We start from the raw sequence: 13,863 nt of genomic DNA, 5'->3' as shown, positions 1-13,863 counted from the left end.
TCCCTGCAGTATCTAGTATTACAGTGTATCACTTTGATGTTATGCCACGGCAATGTTGGCAGTGGGACAGCAGAGTCAAGGTCCTTTGTGTAACCAACTCTGCACTGAGAGGACCTGGCTGTTATGAGCTGAGACAGATATGGTGTTAATACATGCATAACTGTATCAACTCTTGCATGGAGGAGATACATTCACATGGTGTTCTGTGTCCACAGTTTCTTTTGTACATATGATTGAGTGAGTGAGTTTACTTTTACACCGTACTCAGCTATATTCCAGCTATATGGCGGCGGTCTGTAAATAATCGAGTCTGGACCAGACAATCCAGTGATCAACAGCATGAACATCGATCTGCGCAATTGGGAACCGATGACGTGTCAATCAAGTCAGCGATCCCGTTAGTTGCCTCTTACAACAAGCATGGGCTACTGAAGATTAATATTCTAACCCGGACCTTCACGGGTCTTTTGTACATCTAATAACGTCTCCATGACAGGTTATAAAACTTAAGCTCACATTGTTTATGTCAAAGTGAGTGAAAATGGATAATGGTATCCAGTCTGTTCAATGTTTTTGAAACTGGAGTGAGTGAGTATGGTTTTATGCCCCTTTAGCAATATTCCAGCAATGTCACAGTGGGGGACACCAGAAATGGGCTTCACACATTTTACCCATGTGTGGAATCGAACACAGGTCTTCAGTGTGACGAGCTTTAACCATTAAGCTACCCACCGACCCCATATTAAGAAATATAAACCATGACTGCAATTTTCAAACTGATAATGATATGCCCTAGAGTTTCATGGTAAAAGATTTATTTGTGGAAAAAAAGATGGACAATATAAAGAAAACACCATGATATACGCTCAGTTCCTTTGTGCGCTGTTTCTGTCCCTGTGGTGATTCTAGTAGTTCCCCAGTACCCCTCCTGGTGTAGGTGACTGCTCGTGCTATCAACCACTGGCTTGTCTGTTCCAGACCTCAGTATGTAAAGACAGACTTGATGTAACCAGATTATTGCTGAATGAAAAATAATTTGACCAGATCTTCTCATTAATCAGTCACTTTAGAGTTGACTAGACAGACAAAAATCAGGTGGTCCGAAACTAGTGATTTGGCAGGATTGAGTTAATGTGATCAATAACTTGCTTTTCATATTTGTAACCCTGTTTTTTCGCCTCCAGGGATGAAAGCAATAAGTGCTTGTTCTATGACTATTTTTAACTCTAGAGGTTTACAACAGTGTCTGAATGCTTGGTGGATTTCTGTACAGTAGCTGAAGGGTTGGTTAGAATTACAAACATGCTGATAATCCTGCACCATCACCTTGCACAGGCTAGTCTTCTGATGGATTACATCCCACACTGAGTGAGTGAGTGAGTGTGGTTTTACCCTGCTTTTAGCAATATTCCAGCAATTTCATGGCGGGGGACACCAGAAATGGGCCTCACACATTATACCCATGTGGGGAATCAAACCTGGGTCTTTGACTTGAAGAGCAAACACTTTAACCACTAGGCTACCCCACCCCATGATGAGATGAAATGTCATGCCTATATACTTGACCTAAATAAAGCTAAACCTCTTTCCACAAAGCAACAAACTGCTATAACTGTGTTTAGTCTGAGTTACAGTATTACAGTTAGGATTGCTTTGTGAAACCGGGTCTTGGACTTGTGCTATGAAAGGTTTTCTCATCGCTCTTGAAACTTCGCTTATATTCCAATTACGCAGATGATTGCTGATAAAATGACTCGTTTTCCCCGTTGTTGATGCATTTGGTTTCTTTGATTTGAACTTTTCCAGAAACCTTTGAAGATAAACTGGAAAGAAATTCATGAAACTTTAACTGAAGACACTTGAAGGACATTGGTTGACCTTTCCGTCAGTTTCATGTGATGATATTCATGAATTTGGATGAGCAAATATCTCAAAGGGTTTTTCAGTATTCTAAATTAGCATGTTATATCTCAAATCTTATATCTGCTCCAAGTAGATAGATGCACATTGTCCAATAACATCTGACAACTGCTGGGCGGTGGGGTAGCCTAGTGGTTAAAGCGTTGGCTCGTCACGCCGAAGACCTGGGTTCGAATTCCCACATGGGTACAATGTGTCAAGCCCATTTCTGGTGTCCCCCGCTGTGATGTTGCTGGAATATTGCTAAAAGCGGTGTAAAACCAAACTCAGTCAGTCAGTCAGTCTGTCAGCTGCTAAACAAGCAGACTCTTTAAACATATACACTTGACAGCTTCTCTCAGTCACTTCTATGTAAATGACAACGGACATCAGATTGCTTGTGGAACATATTAAGGTACTTATTACAACATCATCAAATAATTTGAAAATCTCATCAAATAATTTGCTTGAAGTGTGTCGGCACATCTGCGATCAATAGGTTGAAATATGCAAGAACAGGATAGGCAATTAATAAGACGACATTTAACTTTATCATGTAATCACTGGGCTTGTGTGAACTCTCTCCAACTCCATCAGCCTGCGGGGAGACAGGTCCCATCTAGACATCTCAGACCAACCACATTGATTTTTCTGACATTTTTTATCATGAAAGTTACTTGTGTTGGAACGTGGTGGCTGTGGACAGATCGATACGATCAGCTGAGTCACTGCCTATATATACATTACACTGAGGTGGCTACTTTGGTACTATCTCCGGAACAAATACACACACAATTTATCTTTCTTCACCAAACAAAAGGTCTGGCATTATTGTCTTGTAATTTGATGCCATGGAAAGGTGTCTTGAGATGTTAATGTAGTTAAGAACTTGTTTCTGATACAGTTGAGTTTTATGTATATATATTGCATGGAAGCTGAAAAAACCCACCACACACTCAAAAGGTGGTTGGTAGCTCTGAACAATTGATTTAGATTCATGGTTGACAGTTGATTTTTATTGGTATTTATTTTATCTTGTGTCAGCATCATGAAACAACTGTTTCTATATATCCAACATCAGAGTAGTTACTTTCTTGGTTCTTGTTTTTCTGGGGAACGCAGTAACCTGTATTGGAGACAACATGGACGGCGCCAGTGGACCAAGATGCAGCACACTGTACAGTCATTTCCCTTAGGTGCAAAGGATCAACTTTATCCCTGATAAAATCCAATTATGATCAGTTTTCAAATTCACTTTAGTCAATATCTACATCACTTTGGGTTTCCTTCCAATATTGATATGACACAAGAAGTATACACCCAGGCTCTTCAGTGTCATCAGCAGGACTGTAAGTGTACTGAAATGGCTGAATACCAACAACAACATGCAGCTCTGTCCACTCACTCACTCACTCACTCACCCAAAACCCATCCACTCACTCACTCACCCAAAACCAATCCACTCACTCACTCACCCAAAACCCGTCCACTCACTCACCCAAAACCCATCCACTCACTCACCCAAAACCCATCCACTCACTCACCCAAAACCCGTCCACTCACTCACTGACCTAAAACCCATCCTCTCACTCACTCTGACCTAAACCCATCCACTCACTCACCCAAAAGTCCATCCACTCACTCACCCAAAACCCATCCTCTCCCATCCACTCACTCACTCACCCAAACCCCATCCACTCACTCACTCACCCAAAACCCATCCACTCACTCACTCACCCAAAACCCATCCACTCACTCACTCACCCAAACCCCATCCACTCACTCACTCACCCAAAATCCATCCACTCACTCACTCACCCAAACCCCATCCACTCACTCACTCACCCAAAACCCATCCTCTCACTCACTCACCCAAAACCCATCCACTCACTCACTCACCTGCACATAGTGGAGAATGGTGAACATAAGGTGAAACATCCGTTCGTGTTTTTAAACTTAAAAGTTAAAGATTTTTTACTTCAGTTTACATATAAGGTTGTAATCGTGTTGCCATACTTTCCATAATCATGACCAAATGGTTCTGTTTCAGTAATTGTGTTTATGGTTGCTATGGTGATGAACTGTGTCGTGAACAGACTGTTAACCAAATTTACATCAATTTACTTGAAGAGGTATAGAACCATTCTCCTTGTGTGTGTTCCTGGAACCAGATGACTGGAATATTCTACTAAGAATATAGGGGCACTTTTCTCCACTGAAAAAAGAATGCTGTAATTATTTATCAAATGTTAAAAATGTTTGATGAAACCATGTATTTTAATGTCAGATGCAGGTAACACGAAAACTGTGTAAGTCTTATACAGTCAGTTATTTGTTTTTAAGACCAGGACCTAAAAAGGTCAGGGGTATTTGATTATACCAAGAAATTCTGTCTGTCCGCCTTTCCCTCCATCCAAAGATATTTTTGTTCAACCAATAACTTGAAAACTATTGGTTGGATTGTTTTCAAATGTGATGCGACCACCTTCTTCATTAACACTAAGGTGCAGTGCAAAATTGTATTTTTTTCCCCTAAGAATGACAGCAATTTAAAGATTTGAACTTAATTTTTATTTTGTTCCACCAATAACTTGAAAAGTATTACTACATTACTGCAGCTTTTAAGGAACATCTTTCCTTTATCTAATATTCAGCAACTTTACAATGTTTATTCTGAGGCCAGATGTTAGCCTAAGGATCTGTCGAAATTTGGCCTTTGCGATATTTGACCTTGCTGAAAGTGTTTCATTGTTCACCAAGAGCATGGCCTGGTGCTCATGCTATTAACCATCAGTTCCTGCCCTGACAACCACTGTAATATACCTTGGATACTGTTTGGCATAAAACTGGGCAGTAAAGGGTTAATGTACTAAGACATAATGAACATATTTATTTAAGCAATTCCTTTAGGTATTTGTGTGAGAGCACTCTAGTTTTGTTTGGCAGCTTCATGGCAGCTGTTCATTGACGACAAAGGGAAATGTATTCTGAAAGGTTTCCGTTCTTTGTAGGGAAGTATGATAGTGGAACTTAAAACTAGACAGCTTGGCCCCCTGCTGAGTGGCCTGTCATGATAACAGAACACGATACTGACCAGTGTAGACAAAGATTTTCTTTGTTGTACAAGTCCAAGAGTTGGATGTACAACTAGTGTTGATTGTGTTTATTTAACAAGCTATTTATTTTCAGTAACCCTTGTTTGCAAGAGACTACAGAAGATTTTTGTTTGGGTATTCAGGTTCACTGATTTTGTTAATAAGCGTCATTGTATCTCAGTTATATAGATCAATGATGTCTTCCCTGGATTGTCTGAGTGCGGCGTAAACCTAAACTCACTCACTCACTCGCTCTCTGTATCGTCTGATCCAGACTCAGTTATTTACAGTCCACTGTCGTATTTCTGGAATATTGCTGATTGTAGCATTAAACATCAGACCAAACCAAATATTGTACAAGTTTATAGGAGCTAGCTATCTACCTTCTTGTGGTGTTGGCTTACTGAATCAATATGAACATTCATATTGATTATTAGTACTTCCTCATCAGTGATTATCTGTTGTCATTAATCAAATATCATTATGCAATAACTATGTATAACACTGCTATCATTATGCAATAACTATGTATAACACTGCTATCATTATGCAATACAATTATTTAACAAAACTGCTATCATTAATAACTATGTATAACACTGCTATCATTATGCAATAACTATGTATAACACTGCTATCATTATGCAATAACTATGCATAACAGTGCTGAAGGAAATTACGCTGACATTGGCTCAAGTTGAAGTGAATCAAGGCTGATAGGTAGAGACAGAATCAGTGTAACGCATGATGGAGGCACCAAGTAATGTCAGCATCCCCATTGAGATGAAAGCAGGCTGATTACTGCTGTTACAACAGCCTTATCTGTATGTTTAATCAATCATTATTTCAAAATAATATGCCTTTATTTTTAAGTTACTTGATCTTTTGTTCGTTAACGGTTAGGGACAGTGAGGTAGGTAAATGGTTTAAGCGTTCGGTCATCACGCTGAAGACTCGAGTTTGATTCCCCACAGGGGTACAGTGTGTGAAGCCTATTTCTGGTGTCCCCTGCCATGATATTGCTGGGATATTGCTAAAAGCGGCGGAAAACCATACTTACTCACTCTATAAAGATTAGATGTAACAGTAGAAGAATAATCATTTGGGCTGTCTTGATAAAATTAGTCACAGATCCATGTCTCCATCACTACTGTTTGATGATGGTTATCTCATTATCCAACACCCACGTAATAGGACATATTTTCCAAGGTGAATCAACCTCCTTACAATCATGTATAATAAATCCAGACTGAGATTCAGTGTCCTATTAAAAGTATGAAGTATTTTAGTTTAAATGTTTGATACACAATGAATATATACTCTATATACATAATAATAACAGCCAATAATCTAAACTTGTATGAGACAAGTGTCTTTTTAGACTTCTTGGAAGTATTAATTTATCAGACATGTTCAAAATGAAAAAGTGCTATCAGACGTGTTCAAAATGAAAATGTGCTTTATTAAGTATTTCAAGGTTAGTGAAAAGAAATTTTGCTTCATCTGGAGGAACAGAACTTCCCTCTTGCCTTAAGAGGTTGAGAAATGTTTTGTTGGTTGTTTAATGCTGCAGTCAAGTCAGCAATACTCAAGTCAGGGCCACACATTCCCGTGATCAACATCATGAGCATTGATCAATGCAATTGGAATTAGAGCTGGTTATCGGTACATTTAGTCAGATCGATAATTGCTAGTGTCAGATCAGTTTATTTGTAATCTAATTTATTTTGACTTAGATTGAATGATTAATCGCTCCAGCACTAATTGGGAAACAATGACATCTGGTCAACCAAGTCAACCAACCACCTGATCCTGTTAATCGCCTCTTACGATAAGCCTGGGTTGCTGAAGACCAATTCTAAACCAGATCTTCACAGGTCTTGTGCAATGTAATTTTTAAGGTGCCAAATTCAAGTATCTCAAATGCATTGATTTAAAAAAAATTAATGTGTTGATGTTCATCATTCAGGGGTTGCTGGAATTAAGTTCCTCCAGGAAGTGATGAAAAAATCAGAAGGTACATGACAAGAATCGCACATGTGCTATGTTGTTTGGGGGACCTGAAGGGGAAGGTCACAAGCTGGTAGTCAAATTTTGATCCTTTTGTCAGAAGTTGTTCAGTTTTCGGTATAGTTTCAATTCTTTTTTTTTCTGTTTCAATTCTTTTATTACAGAAGTGAAGGCCATCGGCCCATATCTACATAGGTTGCATTGTGTATGGAAAAACATGTTTGGTATAGTTAAGAGTACGAGAATATAGGACAATCTGTCAAGATGTATAACATGTGAAATCATTTCTGTCTAAATGGAAATATGGGACAGTTGGTTCTGCTTGTGTGTCATCACAGCATTTCTTGTTTTGCATATACCGAAAACGGATTGATATGTTGTTAGATCTAGTTATGTGCGACTTTTATGAGATTTTGGCTGGAGTACGAGGGACAGTAAATTGTACACCATTATGAAATTTTGTATATAAAAGTCCCCAGCGTTGTGAAGCCTTGTGTTTGGGACCATGATGGAACACGAATCTGTCCAGACAACAACACTGTCTGTATGCAAGCTGACTGAGGCAGTTCCAGGTTTGGGAGGGGTAGTTTTGATACATATGTATTGATCTGCCCTGAACTGTCCCTTAAGGGCAATGTGAGACAGGATTTTATTATATTTGCATGTTATGACAGGCATGAGGAACTATCAAAGAGACATGAAGGATGCTCTGCACCGTTGTTGGCGCTGTATGTATATTGCCTTCTTCCGCAGGCTGGCCACCGTGTAGGGCTGTGTGCATATACCTTATACCGGTACTCTCAGGCTGGCCACCGTGTAGGGCTGTCTGAATATACCTTATACACTCAGTCTGGGCCAGAAACGTTTGAGTCCATTGACCTGGACTTGCAATGACAGTGTTTTCAACAGCTTTGAATTTTGATCGTTTAGTCTGCAGTTTGTACCAAGAAGTTTTGAGTCTACTAGACAGAACATCAGTCTATGCATAGTTTTTATAGAAATTATATCGTGTCTAGTTTATTATATCTGAGCAGACTGGACCAAACAGAATTTAACTTGACTTGGACTTTGGGCAAGTGAGAGACAGAATCTGTGATAATTATTTTGGAGTCTACAAACCCAACTTGAATTTTGGCATTATTTTCCAAAGATATTCTTGTCTTAATGGATGGAATAGAGTTAAGCCGATTTTACTAGACCAGAATAAGTTTTACAAGACTCATCTTTCGACTAGTGGCTGAAATGGCCGAGTCCAATATAGGCAATCATGACGTTACTGGACAGGATAAATTATTTGTTCTAATGTGCTAATTTGACAGAATATCAAAAGCCCATACAAGTTTTCAAACGTATTTGTCTCCAGCTCAGTCATTGAACATGGAGAATGTCTTCGTGTGGCAACGTCCCTAAATGTTGACCTTATTTGATTGGGTGCAGAGACACATGAGTGGCCTTACCTGCAAGGGTTGGCATGGCTAGGGAGATACTGAGTGGGCACAACAAGCTGTATCTATATGGGAACTGAAACTCTGGTCTGTCTAGTGCAGTGAGAGCTTGACTAGACTATCCCCTACGGAAACATTGGATAATAGATCTGTGAGACTTCGATGAATAATGAATACATGGTTAGATATTGTGCAAATGTCAGGAGGCACAGAGGGCACTGTCATCTACTGCAACCAGCTGTGCAGACTTTCGTCCTTTGGGCATGACAGAAATCATTGATTCTGGCTTTGAATCTGTGTTCACTTCATTTATGTTTCTGGGTTTGTCTGTTCCAAAGTGCATTACACCTGATGTCAAGGTGATGTTGCAGGATATAACTGGAATATCCTTGGGTGCATGAAATTTTATAAATACAGACTTGAAATGGTGTATTTTAAGCCATATATTTACCAGACCTCAGTTGCTGAATGAACCCACCCATTGTTTGCTTTTTGAATACACTGAACAGTAAACCAGCTGTTTGTGTTGTTACCACCCTTTGATTTTCTAAACCAATCAGTGAAGTGTTTACAGACTGGACGTCATGAGATACTTAGTTCATTTCCGAATTTACTGAAAAATCTGAACAGCGAATATACGACATCACTTGGATTTGATGTAACAGAAACAAAACAACAATAAAGTATTTGTGATGTATGCTTCAAAATTAAATGGATTTAGTGGCCTACTAGTGGATGTGTGTAGGTTTGTTTTTTTCTTGCATTCAAGGATTTTTCAGTGCATGTTTTGTGTATCCAAGGCAGTAAATGCAAAGCCTAATCCCCTTCTTTGTCCTTTTGGAAGTAAGATTAAATCTCGCAGATGTTAAAACTATCTGTTCTGAAAATACTCTGAGTACAGACCAGTGCACATCCTATAGTCCTTTGAAATAAGGTGATGGCTATACTGATTGATGTAAGTTTCAAAACATACAATCTTGTTGACATAAATATGGTAAAAGATAATAGAGTGTAATCGGTATCAATTATCTGACATATTCCAAAAGCAGTGAAAATTATATGAATGTACCAATAACGACACCAGGAGGTGTGAGTGACTGAAAATGGTTTTACGTCGCTTTTAGCAATACTCCAGCAATGTCATGGGCATAACACATTATAACCATGTGGGAAATCAAACCTGGATCTCTAGCATGATGAGAAAAACCTGTAACCACTGTGCTACCCCTAGTCTTAACTAGAGTTGGCATGCACTGCCCTAAAGAATATCAGAATTATTCATACATTTTTCTTGGTGGGGAATATAGCACATTATGACATGGTTAGACCTAATTGCTGGATTATCATTGGTGAATGTGTACGTCAGCATTTTTGAAATGCTGTGCTCTGTAACCTTGCTTGCCAAAATTAACTTTTCATATGGCATTGATAAATGTCAAGAAGGCTTCCTCTGCTGCTTCACCATCAGTGCCTGCTTTGATCACCAGCAACCACCACAACATCACAATACAATCTAAGCCATGGAAAGTCGGGTACAATACATCACATCGTTGTCTCATGGAATAAAACCACCATCTTTGATCACAGTAATCTTAATCCACAGACCACAAAAGGCCACTGTCAGGATCAGTTTTCTCCAGGGAAATGAAGAGGCATCTTATTTCAACATGGAAAAAAATATGCTTAGTGTAAACTGTTGAAATTTCCTCGTTTGTTTTGGACAATTGATGGCATTGTCAGTCATGATTGTCACATTATTTCCTCCGTTGTGTCAGCGTGTTGTCACCAGACTGTCACATTTGCTGTTTGTATACATTGATGATGTGAATGTTTGATGGCTGGATAGGACCGTGAGACATCTGATCTGACTGGGAAGCCACACAGTAGTCTTTACACAACTTTCACTGCCTTTGACAGACCGAAATGCTGAAGTGTGGAGATTGAGTTGTGTTGCGTACTCTTTATCACCCAGTCAGAGATCAGATAAACTTTTTAAGAAACTGGGGACTTATGTTCAATAAACCTGGGAATTTGGTAGTCAAGAAAGTGTTGTACAATATTGAACAAACTTTATGGATAACAACTTCTTTTTATTCGTGAGTGCGATGTTTCGATACAGATTCTTGTACCGTTGTCAAGCATGCATGTCAAGAATCTGTATCGAAACGTCGCACTCACGAATGCCACTCAAAGAAGAAAGTGTTGGATGGGCAATCAGGGAATATGACTGTACAGCAATCTGGGGTGGTTAATGTCGTTAACACTTTGGCTCACCACACCAAAGGCCTGCCTTCAATTTCCGTTATGGGTTCAATGTGTGAAGCCAGTCAAGTCACAAGGCCTGACCACCCCATCAGCTTATCTCCTTGAACAACCACCACACGGAAATGGAGAACAGTGACCATGGTCTGAATTACCCGATATGTGTTGACAGTGTACCAGTTAAATACAACATGCTCCACATTAGGAAGCAGCATCTTTATAGGCCAATCATGCTGTGTTGCATTCAGGACTTTTCTGGCTGCAATTCAAGTCAGGTATCTGAAAAAAGTGGATGTGTCCTGAATATTATTACATATCAACTGGCAGCTTCATAGACAGATTGATAAAGTGAAGTCATATACTAACCTGAGCTGGAGCTGGTTGCGATCTAAGCTAGTAAGTTGTCTAGACTACCAGAAACAATTGTATGAATTGGTTGAATATGCTGTACAATGGAAGATAAGATCATGGTTATTTTTTATGGCATATTTTTCGCAAATAATGATCAAACAGTGCCATGAAAATATCCACAAAAATATAAATAAACCACAAATATTTTTCCCCCAGAATGCAGGAATCAGGGTCCAGATCCACAAAGCATCCGTAATGTTATGACCTATTGTAACTCTCTATACTATATCATTGGCTAACAAATGACGTAGAGCTACGAAGGCTTTGTGGACAGAATCCCAGATTTGGTTCATCTTGATATACTTTTGTCATGCATTGCTACAAGACATGTATATATAATGAGGACATTTTCTATGAGGAAGATGAATGGTTATGTTCTGTTAGTATGTGCGGAAGTACTGATAGTTAACAGTTTGATATTTTGTTCTTAAATTTGGTTAGTACCAGTTCTAAATGACTTCATTGGAATTCACTATAATTAAAATATAGGTCTTTGCTTTCATGAAATATATGACTGTTATTGAAAAACACCATGACCTTTCAATGCTATTCAGTAATCAACAAAGAATGTGTCTTTAAATCTATGCCATCGAACAAAGGATTGCATATGGTCTATTTATAGGTGTATTTTACACTCAGGCGTTATGAGTGTTATAGCAGGTAGTTGATGGTCACCATAAATCTGGGAAGCTGGGCAGTCATATTTACTATTCCTTACACTTCCTGTTACTGAGGAGCTTGATGCTGCAGTCTTTCCATACGGTTATGCATTAAATTTCCATGAGGCAATCAGACTTAAGTTTGTCTGGGGATATTTACCATTTTGAAGGAAGCTCAATCAACATGTTGTGTGCCATCCCACCACTAAACAATGGAGATTCAACTTTTACTTGGCATAAAAACATTTTCATTGTTATTAGGAGATTCGAAAAAATATGGCTTTCCTATGTTGTTTCCATAGTTACTGTAATCTTATTCACTGGTTGATCTTGATGGAGGTTGCCAAAATGTCTATTTGGAGAAAATGGTTGAAATTAATTATATGCAAGGGCTGAGGCTTTGGTAAAAATATTGAATTATCAACGCATTATATTTTGCGTAATTTAGCCGAAGTTGCAACATTTGCATAGATATTTGCATGCTCGATTGAGCGTTATAAAGGGGATGTGTATCCTAAGTGAGTCATATAGGGAGAAGTGATTATTGATCGTACTTGGTCATGTTTGACTGGCTGATTTTGTTAGTGTCTATGTTACTCAACCCTCATATGCCATTAGATGCCGCAATGTCTGGAGGCACAATATGCAGACAGACAGTCTTGTGGCGGATTCCTGTAATTCTTCCCTCAATATAGTAATTTGACATGGAGTGTCTCTTATAAATGTCTTAGGCATATATTGAGGAGCTAGGACACTACGAGCATGTGACGTTTTGTAAATTGTGTTTCAAAAACATTCTTTCAAACTCAGTTATATCATTGTATTATTGGGGTGTGACAGAAAATTCTTGGGAAAAAAATAATGTTTTTGTGTTGAAAAATGTTTCTTGGTACCGAAATTGAATCTGAAAAGGATAAAAGGGATTTTTTAGATTGGAAACTGAAACATAACCTTGCCCCTCTGTTTTTGTGGTTGTTTTGTGTAATTGGCATTCAGTGTGATAGCAATCTGCATATAATCAAGTGTGGACCAGACACTCTAGTGATTGGTATCATGTGAGCCAATCTGGCTTATGATGGTGACCAGCAATCAACCAACCAAGTCAGTGGGCATGATCACCTGGTCTGTTTTGTCAACTGTAATGTGATTTTGCGGCATTTGTGTTTGTTTACATAAACAAAAATACATTGCCCACCAACATACTACTGTTTCCCCGGCTGGTTGACAATAGAATTGGACGGCCTTGCATTATTGTGTTTAATGGTGGTGCTGATTTTGTATTGTTTTCTACAGTTTTGTATGTTAGTCAGTAAGTAAGCCGTCTTATGTTAATATTGTTGGCATATTTATTCATAAGAATTGACATCAGTACGATTTTGTATTTATGGAGTTTTACACATTACTTTTTGTAACAAGTCCAGAGTGATGATGTTCAATGAATCACTGGTTTGTCTGGTCCAAGCTCAGCTACTTACTGACTGCCATCCTATTGCCAAGACATGGCTGGGTATGGCATTTAATAGAAAAATAAGCATCAATGTTCTGCAACGGTTCATAGCAGTAATTGTAGTTTTGTATCCAATTTATGAGGGAGTTGTACCATCAGATGTTTACAACAGAACAACTTCAGCACATTAAGACGTCTTTACTACTTTGTTTAAGTTCTGAATGTAGATAAAAATAAATGCGGTGTAGAAAGGTGGAAGAGAGGTTAACCGTCGTAAAGGTCACAGAAACTGATCTATTAAACATGTTGACCATTAATGTAAGATATGAAAAGGAGATGAGGAAAAGACAGTCAGTTGTTGATTCTGCTTGTTTCATTGATGGATATGTAGTATCAATAATGACTGATGGCTTCCATGCTGGCTCTCTCTGAAGAGACAAACAACTAGGAGTAGCAGAGTTGCTTCCCTTGAACTGTGATCACAGCAGTGAGCATGTTTATGGGAAGGTGATGTATTATGGGGCTATTAATTTGTATGGGTGGGAGAGATATTAAGATAAGATTTCCATAGTATGTTACTTGACAAATGTTTGTCCATTTATGTAGGACTTTCTGTATTATCTAAAATCGTGCAA

At 38.7% G+C, this 13,863-nt stretch overlaps 1 protein-coding gene across 2 annotated transcripts in view; it reads left to right on the top strand.

Annotated features, from left to right (window-relative positions):
* LOC124267805 overlaps nucleotides 1–13,863 on the top strand; it is a 101,015-nt gene that overhangs the window by 25,023 nt on the left and 62,129 nt on the right. The gene's annotated exons all lie outside the window — the stretch shown is intronic.

This window comes from Haliotis rubra, unplaced genomic scaffold (assembly GCF_003918875.1).
Source record: "Haliotis rubra isolate DU_JTF1 unplaced genomic scaffold, ASM391887v1 Scf134, whole genome shotgun sequence".
Taxonomy (NCBI): domain Eukaryota; kingdom Metazoa; phylum Mollusca; class Gastropoda; order Lepetellida; family Haliotidae; genus Haliotis; species Haliotis rubra.
Note: the sequence above shows the minus strand (reverse complement) of the source record. Positions and strands in the feature narration are given on the sequence as shown.